Consider the following 10187-nt stretch of genomic DNA (forward strand, 5'->3'; position numbering starts at 1 on the left):
ATAAGTCAGTGGTTCGCTCCATTGTTACGGAGAACGTAGTCTTAGTCATCTAGCCCATGAGGCATGGATCGCAAGCATCAAGTGATTCCAAAAGCCCATCAGCATGGAGTTTATTCATGCGCTTTACACCAATATGACCTATATAGCAGTGCCACAAATATGTTGCACTATCATTATCAACTTTGCATCTTTTGGCATCAATATTATGAATATGTGTATCACTACAATCGAGATTCAATAAACCATTCAACTTGGGTGTACGACCATGATAACCCGCAAGCATATGGGATAGTTGTAGCCTCTTTCGATAAGTAAGAGTGTCGAACCCAACGAGGAGCTAAAGGTAGAACAAATACTCTCTCAAGTCCTATCGGCCACTGATACGACTCTACGCACGCTTGACGTTTGCTTTACCTAGAACAAGTATGAAACTAGAAGTACTTTGTAGGTGTGATAGGGTAGGTTTGCAAGATAATAAAGAACACGTAAATAAAAGCTAGGGGCTGTTTAGATAAAGATGCAATAAAGTAAATATAGTGAGTGTGGAAAAGTGGTGGTAGGAGTTGTGAAATAGTCCCTAAGCAATTGACTACGTTACTAGACCGGTAATCACTATTGCAATTCTATTTGAGGGAGAGGCATAAGCTAACATACTTTCTCTACTTGGATCATATGCACTTATGATTGGAACTCTAGCAAGCATCCGCAACTACTAAAGATTCATTAAGGTAAAACCCAACCATAGCATTAAAGTATCAAGTCCCCTTTATCCCATACACAACAATCCCCTTACTCGGGTTTGTGTTTCAGTCACTCACGCAACCCACTATAAGCGAATCATAAACGCATTGCAACATCCTACAGCGGGAATCCCTCATGCTTGCGCGACACGGAGGGCACCATAGGACAGCACCAATAATAAAACATGCAACTCAAACCATAGGATGGCAACACATCATTGGATAATAATATGAAGCATAAAGCACCATGTTCAAGTAGAGGGTACAGCGTGTTGCGGGAGAGTGGACCGCTGTAGATAGAAGGGGGAAGGTGATGGAGATGTTGGTGAAGATGGCGGAGGTGTTGGTGAAGATCGCGGTAATGATGATGGCCCCCGGCAGCATTCTGGCGCCACCGGAAGCAAGGGGGAGAGAGCCCCCTTCTTCTTCTTCCTTGACCTTCTCCCTATATGGGAGAAGGGTTTCCCCTCTGGTCCTTGGCTCCCATGGCGTGGGAGGGGCGAGAGCCCCTCCGAGATTGGATCTATCTCTCTGTTTCTGCCTTCTTAGATTCTTCCCCTTCACCGTTTCTTTTATATCTGGAGATCCATAACTCCGATTGGGGGCGTGGGAGGGGCGAGAGCCCCTCCGAGATTGGATCTATCTCTCTGTTTCTGCCTTCTCAGATTCTTCCCCTTCACCGTTTCTTTTATATCTGGAGATCCGTAACTCCGATTGGGGTGAAACTTTCGCCCAGATTTGTCTCGTAAAATTAGCTTTCTTGCGGCAAAAGAAGGGCGTCAACCGCCTTACGGGATGACCAGGATAGTCCAGGGCGCGCCTGCCTCCCTGGGGCGCGCCCCTGTCTCCTGGCCCCCTCGGGCACCGTCTCGCGTTGATTTTACTTCCGAAATATCACAAATATTCCAAAATAATTCTCCGTCCATTTTATCCCGTTTGGACTCCGTTTGATATTGGGTTTCTATGAAACAAAAAACATGTAACAGACACGAACTGGCACTGGGCACTGGATCAATATGTTAGTCCCAAAAAATAGTATAAAAAGTTGTCAAAAGTATATGAAAGTTGTAGAATATTGGCATGGAACAATCAAAAATTATAGATACGACGGAGACATATCAGCATCCCCAAGCTTAATTCTTGCTTGTCCTCGAGTAGGTAAATGATAAAAAAGATAATTTTTGATGTGGAATGCTACCTAGCATAATCTTGATCATATGTCTAATCATGGCATGAATATTAAGACACGAGTGATTCAAAGCAATAGTCTATCATTTGACATAAAAAACAATAATACTTCGAGTTTACTAATAAAGCAATCATGTCTTTTGAAAACAACAAGGCCAAAGCAAGCTTATCCCTACAAAATCATATAGTGGGTGTGCATCCAACTTGCTTGCTCATGAAGACCTAGGGCATTTGAGGAAGCCCGTCGTTGGAATATACAAGCCAAGTTCTATAATGAAAATTCCCACTAGTATATGAAAGTGATAACATAGGAGACTCTCTATATGAAGAACATGGTGCTACTCTGAAGCACAATTGTGGAAAAAGGATAGTAACATTGCCCCTTTTCTTTTTCTTTCTTTTTCTTTTTTTTCCTTTTTTTGGTGGGCTTCTTTGGCCCCCTTTTTTATTTAGGCTTTTTTGGACTTTCCTTTTTTTCTTTTTTTTCTTTTTCTTTTTTTATGGGGCAATGTTCTATAATGATGATCATCACACTTTTATTTCCTTACAACTCGATATTACAACTCGATACTGGAACAAAGATATGACTCTATATGAATGCTTCCAGCAGTGTACCGGGATGTGCAATGATCTAGCGTAGCAATGACATCAAATAACGGACAAGCCATGAAAACATCATGCTAGCTATCTTACGATCTTGCAAAGCAATATGACAATGAATGCTCAAGTCATGTATATGATGATGATGAAAGTTGCATGGCAATATATCTCGGAATGGCTATGGAAATGCCATGATAGGTAGGTATGGTGGCTGTTTTGAGGAAGATATAAGGAGGCTTATGTGTGATAGAGCGTATTATATCACGGGGTTTGGATGCACCGGCGAAGTTTACACCAACTCTCGAGGTGAGAAAGGGCAATGCACGGTACCGAAGAGGCTAGCAATGATGGAAAGGTAAAAGTGCATATAATCCATGGACTCACATTAGTCATAAAGAACTCATATACTTATTGCAAAAGTTTGTTAGCCCTCGGAGCAAAGTACTACTACGCATGCCCCTAGGGGGATAGATTGGTAGGAAAAGACCATCGCTCGTCCCCGACCACCACTCATAAGGAAGACAATCAAAGAAACACCCCATGCTTCAAATTTGTCACATAACGGTTACCATACGTGCATGCTACAGAACTTGCAAACCTCAACACAAGTGTCTCTACAATCCACAACCACCCAGTAGCATGAATCTAATATCACTACCTTTATATCGCAAAACTATTGCAAGGAATCAAACATATCATATTTAGCGATCTACAAGTTTATGTAGGATTTTATGACTTACCATGTTAATGACCAATTCCTGTCATCTCTCTAAATTGATATAAGTGAAGCAAGAAAGTTTAATTCTTCCTACAAAATATATTCCCACGCTCTAACAAATATAAGTGAAGCAATTCTACAAATGGCGGTTTTCTATGTGAAGAGAAACAGGCAATCCAGACTTCAAAAGATATAAGTGAAGCACATGAAGCATTCTATAAAGCCATACTCAAAAAATTTAAGTGAAGTGCAATGAGCATTCTATAAATCAACCAAGGACTATTTCATACCAGGATGGTGCATAAAATAAAAGTGAAAACTGAATGCAAAAGACGCTCCAAGACTTGCACATATCGCATAAACGAAACGAATACGAAAACATACCGATACTTGTTGAAGAAAGAGGGGATGCCTTCTGGGGCATCCCCAAGCTTAGACGCTTGAGTATCCTTGAATATTTACTTGGGGTGCCTTGGGCATCCCCAAGCTTGAGCTCTTGCCTCTCTTCCTTTTCCTCATATCGAGACCTTCTCGATCAAACACTACATCCACACAAAACTTCAACAAAAAACTCGGTAAGATCCGTTAGTATAATAAAGCAAATCACTACTCTAAGTACTGTTGCAAACCAATTAGTATTTTGTTTTTCATTTTGTCTACTGTAATATAACTTCTCCATGGCTTAATCCACTAATATAAATTGATAGATTCATCAAAACAAGCAAACTATGCATCAAAAACAGAATCTGTCAAAAACAGAACAGTCTGTAGCAATCTGAACAACCACCATACTTCTAGTACCCCAAAACTTCTACCAAAATTTGGAAAAATAAACAAGTTGTACAGGAAGACAGTGCAAAAGGAATAAGAACCAATTGACGTTCCAGTTAAAAATGTAAAATCGCGCACTACAGCCAAAGTTTCTGTCCTGCACCGTACAAACCAACAAGCATTGTAAACATCCTAAAGGCAAACCTTGGCACATTATTTATATAATACAATGGAATTATACAAGGGGATAATTATTTTTGATGAAAAGTTTCTGTAATCAAGATTCACAAAGTTTCCGTGAGCATGAACAAAGTTCAAGGAGCTCTCCCACTTCAACAATGCTTGTCTTTCTCACTTTCACTTTCCTTTTTGAAAAGTTTTAGGTTCCCCTTGAGGGAGTCCCGGACTAGGGGGTGTCCGAATAGCCGAACTATCATCCTCGGCCGGACTCCTGGACTATGAAGACACAAGATTGAAGACTTTGTCCCGTGTCCGGATGGGACTTTCCTTGGCGTGGAAGGCAAGCTTGGCGATACCGATATGTAGATCTTCTACCATTGTAACCGACTCTGTGTAACCCTAACCCTCTTCGGTGTCTATATAAACCGGAGGGTTTTAGTACGTAGGACGAACAACGATCATACCATAGGCTAGCTTCTAGGGTTTAGCCTCTCTGATCTCGTGGTAGATCTACTCTTGTACTACCCATATCATCAATATCAATCAAGCAGGAGTAGGGTTTTACCTCCATCGAGAGAGCCCGAACCTGGGTAAAAACATCGTGTCCCTTGTCTCCTGTTACCATCCGCCTAGATGCACAGTTCGGGACCCCCTACCCGAGTGTCCGCTCTGACCCTTAGCCCGGAGCCGACTGCGCCGATCGAGGATGGGTGGCTAGACACCGCCTCGGGGGCTGCTATCTCTATGGCGATTGAGCTGAACACCAACCTTGTCCTTTGCAAAGCTCGTGACTCCAAGGTGTCGGACTCCTCTCCGGACTCCGAACCTTCCGCGCCCTTGCCAATCGAATCCGATTGTGTGCCGATCATGGAGTTCACTGCCGCGGACATCTTTCAGCACTCGCCCTTTGGCGACATCCTGAACTCACACTAGTCTCTCTCTTTATCAGGAGAGCCCTAGCCGGATTATGGTCAGGAAGGTTGGGATGCGGACGACGAAGAAATTCAAAGCCCACCCACCACCCACTTAGTAGCCACTGTCGATCATTTAACCGACATGCTCGACTTCGACTCCGAAGACATCGACGGTATGGACGATGATGCAGGAGACGACCAAGAACCAGCGCCTACAGGGCGCTGGAAGGCCACCTCGTCATACGACATTTACATGGTGGACATCCCAAAAGATGGGAATGGAGATGGAACAACGGAGGATGACCCCTCCAAGAAACAGCCTAAGCGCCGGCATCAGCGGCGCCGCTCTAAATCCCGCCATGGCAAAAACGGTGATTCCGGCACGGGAGACAATAACACCCCGGACAGTGCCGAAGACAATTCCCTCCAGCAGGATTCAGTGCGGGAGGACGGAGAAGCCAACCCTCATGAGAGAGCGGCAGGCAGAGAGGTAGAGGACGATAATTACATGCCTCCCTCCAAAGACGAGGCAAGCCTCGACGACGACGAATTTGTCGTGCCTGAGGATCCCGTCGAACAAGAGCGTTTCAAAACGCAGGCTTATGGCCACAGCAAGCAGCCTCAAGAAAAAGCAGCAACAGCTTAGAGCTGACCAAGATTTGCTAGCCGACAGATGGACTGAAGTCCTTGCGGCCGAAGAGTATGAACTCGAACGCCCCTCCAAGAGCTACCCCAAATGCAGGCTGCTACCCCGATTAGAGGAGGAAGCACCAGCGCATAATACGGCCGACCGGCCACCTCGTGGCCGCGACAGAGAGGCCTCTCGGCCCTCCACTCAAGCCGCACCCCGGCGCCGCTCAAAAAATACTAAGGCGCGGGAAAATGCGCCAGACCTACGGGATATATTGGAGGACAAGGCAAGGCAAACAAGATCGATCTACGGATCGCGTGGGCGCCCCACGACACGTGATGATAACCGTCACGCCGGATATGGCAATTCCGGCCGGGCCGAACACAGTAGACAAAGCTCATTCGAGCTACGTCGTGATATAGCCCAATACAGAGGCGCCGCACACCCACTATGCTTCACAGACAAAGTGATGGATCATCAAATCCCTGAGGGTTTCAAACCCATAAACATTGAATCATACGATGGCACAACAGATCCTGCGGTCTGGATCGAGGACTATCTCCTTCATATCCACATGGCCCGCGGTGATGATCTACACGCCATCAAATACCTCTCACTCAAGCTTAAAGAACTAGCTCAGCATTGGCTTAACAGCTTGCCAGCAGAGTCAATTGGTTGTTGGGAAGACCTGGAAGCCGCATTCCTCGACAACTTCCAGGGCACCTATGTGCGACCACCATACGCCGATGACCTAAGCTACATAATTCAGCAGCCAGAAGAATCGGCCAGACAATTCTGGACACGGTTCCTAACCAAGAAAAATCAAATCGTCGACTGTCCGGATGCAGAGGCCCTTGCAGCCTTCAAACATAACATCCGCAACGAGTGGCTTGCCCGGCACCTAGGACAGGAAAAGCCGATATCCATGGCAGCCCTCACAACACTCATGACTCACTTTTGCGCGGGAGAGGACAACTGGCTATCTCGTAGTAACAACATGACCAAGAGCCCTGGTAATTCGGATACCAAGGACAGCAACGGCAGATCGCGTCGCAACAAGCACAAGCGCCGCATTAATGGCAATAATGCTGAAGATACGGCAGTCAATGCCGGATTTAGAGGCTCTAAACCCGGTCAGCGGAAAAAGCCATTCAAAAGAAATACTCTGGGCCCGTCCAATTTGGACTGAATACTCGATCGCTCGTGCCAGATACACAGCACCCCCAAAAAGCCAGCCAATCACACCAACAGGGATTGTTGGGTGTTCAAGCAGCCAGGCAAGTTAAATGACGAAAACAATGACAAGGGGCTGCATAGCGACGACGAGGAGGAGCCCCGGCCGCCGAACAATAGAGGACAGAAGGGCTTCCCCCCACAAGTGCGGACAGTGAACATGATATACGCAACCCGCATAACCAAAAGGGAGCGGAAGCGTGCACTAAGGGACGTGTGTGCGATATAGCCAGTCGCCCCAAAGTTCAATCCGTGGTCCTCCTGCCCGATCAATTTTGATCGAAGGGACCACCCCACTAGCATCCGCCATGGCGGATTCGCCGCATTGGTTCTAGACCCAATCGTTGATGGATTTCACCTCACTAGAGTCCTGATGGACGGCGGCAGCAGCCTGAACCTGCTTTATCAGGATACAGTGCGCAAGATGGGCATAGACCCCGCAAGGATTAAACCCACAAAGACGACCTTCAAAGGCGTCATAACAGGTGTAGAGGCCAACTGTACAGGCTCAATTACACTTGAAGTGGTCTTCGGATCACCGGATAACTTCCGAAGCGAGGAATTAATCTTCGACATAGTCCCGTTCCGCAGCGGCTATCATGCACTGCTCGGACGAACTGCATTTGCAAAGTTCAATGCGGTGCCGCACTACGCATACCTCAAGCTCAAGATGCTAGGCCCTCGAGGAGTCATTACGGTCAACGGAAACACCGAACGCTCTCTTTGAACGGAGGAGCATACAGCGGCCCTCGCGGCGGAAGTACAAAGCAGCCTCTTAAGGCAATTCTCGAGTCCGGCTATTAAACGTCCAGACACCGTCAAGCACGCCCGGAGTAACCAACAACAAGACCGCCTGGCACATCCCGAGCACGCGTAGCAATGCGGCCCCAACCCCAGCCCTCGCGAAATTGCGAAACCAGTACTACGCGTACATAATTACGCTCTGGAAATACCATGGGCATAGGGGGAGGGGCATGACCACGGCAGGCAAATAATGCGGCTCAACCGCACCAAGGGCTCCCAATTGTGTCATTCTCCTTTTTTCTCTTACTTTCAGGACTCCTTTCTCAAGAAGCCCTGTCCGGCAGTAGAATCGCCGAACACACGATGCAACAGCCAGGGAAGCAGAAAGCTACGTCGAGTGTCCAGGTGGTCTCTATAACGAACAGTATACTTGTTTTACATATCATCACGCAGCTCGCTCCTGGAGGGAGACCTGTCAAATAGTCCCGTCCCTTGCTTATCGCACTATTTGTATCGTTCTGCTTTTACCACAGCTTCTTTGAATAAACAATGCATAGCTTTTGCCTATTATTGCATTCCTTTTTTATTTTATCTATACATGTTCACTTATGACATGTTGCACCCGTACGCTTTGGTACGGCCAAATACACCAGGGGCTTAAGTACCCCAAAATATGGTGTGATAAGTCCGAACACTTTCACAAGTGCGGCACCCCGAACTTATAGCATTATATGCATCGGCTCCGAATCATGTCTTGGGTCAATAGTTGGGTTTGCCCGGCTCCCATGTTTTGGTACCTTACATTCCGTTATATCGGCTAAGGTAGCGCTGGGAGAACCACTGCGATTGTGCCCCGGTTGAGCTGGGTTAAGCACCTCAGTGGAGAAAGCTAAAACTGACCGTCATGATAGGGCGAGAGCCTGTCGCTATTCGAGAGGTTTTTCGAGTCCCTAAAGACTTATGCCGCTTAGAGCGAGGAGTCGCCTTTGTCCGGCCCAGGCGTGGATAGCGCCCCGAACTCGGTCTTCCGAATACTAGGGGCTTCGCCGGAATTTAAAATTATAGAATTCTATGGCTAAGTGAGAGTGTTCAAGCATTATAGTCTGGTTGCCTTGTTCATTGCGTTGAGCGCCTCCCTCGAAGGACCCAAGAATGGGAAAAAGAGCGCTCAAGTTTATCCCGAACACCCTAGCATTCGTGGCATGGGGGCAGAAGCCGATGACTCGCCATCTCTCAAATTTAATAAACGGCCGCACAGAAGGTAATATTTTAAATTCAGAAGCGTTGCTTAGCGCATATGAACAAGTTTTCAAGCGTATAGGATAACAAATGCGAGTTCACTCAAAAATTACATCTTTGGAGCATTCACCCGCTATAAGGCGGGCACCCTTCAGGACGCCCGCATAATATATCTCGGGCTTGCGATACTCCCTGCCCGGCGGTGGAGCGTTCGTCACAAGCTTCTCAGCGTCCATCTTGCCCAGTGCACTTTAGCACGGGCAAGGGCCCTACGGGCACCTTCAATACAGATGGAGTGCTTGACGACTTCAATCCACGGACAGGCATCCACCAGCCGCCTCACCAGCCCGAAGTAGCTCCCAGGCATGGCCTCCTTCGGCCACAGCCGAACTATGAGGCCCTTCATGGCCTGTTCGGCTACCTTATGGAGCTCGACCAGCTGCTATAGCTGGTCGCTCAAGGGCACTAGGTGTCCGGCCTCAGCATACTGAGACCAGAACACCTTCTCCGTCGAGCTCCCTTCCTCGGCCCGGTAGAATGCGGCAGCGTCGGACACACTGCGGGGCAGATCTGCGAATGCTCCTGGAGAGCTCCGGATTCGGGTAAGTAACAAGTAATTCACTTTCACGTGCTTGCTTTGCATGAATAATGCCTTACCCGCCACTATCTTCTTTATTGCCTCAATTTCCTGGAGGGCTTTTTGGGCTTCGGCCTTAGCGGCTTTGGCGCTCTCAAGAGCCGAGGCGAGCTCGGACTCTCGAGTCTTTGAGTCACGCTCCAAACTCTCGTATTTTTCCACGAGAGCCTGGAGCTCTTGCCACACCTCCGCCACCCGCGCCTCCTGCTTCTCTCGCTCGGTGCGTTCCGCGGCCGCATTGCTTTCGGCCCTGGACACCGCTTCCTTCAGGGTCGCCACCTTGTTCGTGGCCCCTGCAATTCTCATGTTATTCCTGTTATTTTTTGCAACCACATCTTTTATATACTTCCATAAGGTATTACTTACCTTCCTTGTCCTCGAGCTGCTTCTTGGCAAGGCCGAGCTCGTTCTTGGACCGCTCGAGGCTCTGCTTCAATGCATCGACCTCCACAGTCAGTGCGGCAGAGGTCAGCAGCGCAGCCTGCATTCCCATATTGACATTCTTATGTTAGACTCCTGCGTACATCTTTTTAGATCCTCAATTCGGCTTTTCTTTCCGAACACCAAACTGAGCATCAGGGGCTACTGTCTA

The sequence above is a fragment of the Triticum aestivum genome, chromosome 3B (assembly GCF_018294505.1).
Source record: "Triticum aestivum cultivar Chinese Spring chromosome 3B, IWGSC CS RefSeq v2.1, whole genome shotgun sequence".
NCBI lineage: Eukaryota > Viridiplantae > Streptophyta > Magnoliopsida > Poales > Poaceae > Triticum > Triticum aestivum.